Source organism: Triticum dicoccoides, chromosome 1A, assembly GCF_002162155.2.
Source record: "Triticum dicoccoides isolate Atlit2015 ecotype Zavitan chromosome 1A, WEW_v2.0, whole genome shotgun sequence".
NCBI lineage: Eukaryota > Viridiplantae > Streptophyta > Magnoliopsida > Poales > Poaceae > Triticum > Triticum dicoccoides.
In genome coordinates, this window is record NC_041380.1 from 501,653,706 (window position 1) to 501,655,712 (window position 2,007).

Sequence of the window (2,007 nt, forward strand, 5' to 3'; positions counted from 1 at the left end):
GGCGGGGAAAAGGCCGCGGGGCTCTTCCCAAGAGGCCACGGAGGCTGCCGGCAGGTGGAGCAGCCATGCGCGCGGAGCGCCGGTGAGGGCCATGGGGAGCCAGTTGGCCATGACCCTATCGTCACCTCCAGCTTCGAGGTTGGCCTCCTCGTACGCCAGCAAGAAGGCCAGCGGATCAGTCATGCCGCCTTAGCGCGGCGGCGTCGTTGGCTTGAACTTGTCCGGCCACCGTACCCGTTGCAGGGCTGTGGCCAGGGCTTGGAGCCCCCTGGCCCCCGTGCTGGCACCGGCGGCCGGAGCGGGCGACGCGCTACTCATCGCAAGGCAGATCGTGGCGGTGGCGGAATGCAAAACTCCGGTGCACCCCTACCTGGCGCACCAAATGTCGGATTTCGGGTTCCGGCTGACCCTTGTGGTTCGAACACTGGGGTGCGCGCGGAGATTTCGCCTTCTACCTACCTGCACCCCTCCGCCTCGCTAAGATCTAAGCTATGGAAAGAACAACACAAGAGACACAGGGTTTATACTGGTTCGGGCCACCATTGTGGTGTAATACCCTACTCCAGTGTGTGGTGTGGTTGATTGCCTCTTGGGCTGATGATGATGGGCAATACAAGGAAGAACAGCCTCGTGAGGGTCTGTTCTTGGCTGGGGCGATGAACTGCTGGGAGGAGTTCAATCACCCTTCTCTCTCTCTCTCTTCTCAATTCTCCTTCTGGTTCGATCTCCCCCCTTTTCTCTATCCTCGATACTCGATCCTCCATCCTCCTACCCTGGGGTGGCTAGTCCTATTTATAGAGGCCCTGGTCCTCTTCCCAAATATCGAGCGGGAAGGGAGCCAACAATGGCGGGCTAATTTGAAGGGGGACAGCTAGTACCAGCTATCCTGACAAAAGTAGTCTTCGCCTGCACAAAGCTCTGGTGGTGATGCCGTCTTGGGCTCCACGATGACCTCCGTCTTGCAGTCCTCCTGGTCTTGGTCTCGTTGCACCGAAATGGCAACCTTTGCCTGATGCCTCGGTACTCCGCGGCTGCGCTTGCCCCTTTGCACCAAAGAGGAAAGGAGGACATTGCGCGGGCTGGCGCCCGCCTGGCGCCCTTGGTCGTCATGGCTTGCGTCACGGGCACCTCTTGAGGTACCCCGCCTTGATCTCTCCGCCTCCTCGTGAGCCAGCCTGATGAGGCCGTGCCTGAGGAAGCTCCGTGTCGTCCACCCCGCGAGGCTTGGCCCCTCGCGAGGGTCTTGAGTCTGTGTTGATGAAGATGGGCCGTGCTGGGCCCCCCTTCGAGCCACGCCGCAGGCCGCAGGCAGGCAAGTCTAGGGACCCCCATTCCCAGAACGCCGACAGTGCAAGTGGGAGACTCTTGCAAATATGCCCTAGAGGCAATAATAAAATGGTTATTATTATATTTCCTTGTTCATGCTATAATTGTATTAACCGGAAACCGTAATACATGTGTGAATACATAAACCACAACATGTCCCTAGTGAGCCTCTAGTTGACTAGCTCGTTGATCAATAGATGGTTATGGTTTTCTAACCATGGACATTGGATGTCGTTGATAACGGGATCACATCATTAGGAGAATGATGTGATGGACAAGACCCAATCCAAAGCATAACACAAGATCGTGTAGTTCGTTTGCTAGAGCTTTTCTAATGTCAAGTATCATTTCCTTAGACCGTGAGATTGTGCAACTCCCGGATACTGTAGGAATGCTTTGGGTGTATCAAACATCACAACATAACTGGGTGACTATAAAGGTGCCCTACAGGTATCTCCGAAAGTGTTTGTTGGGTTGGCACGAATCGAGACTGGGATTTTTCACTCCGTATGACGGAGAAGTATCACTGGGCCCACTCGGTAATGCATCATAATAATGAGCTCAATCTGACTAAGGAGTTAGCCACGGGATCATGTATTACGGAACGAGTAAAGAGACTTGCCGTAACGAGATTGAACGAGGTATGGGGATACCGATGATCAAATCTCGAGCAAGCAACAT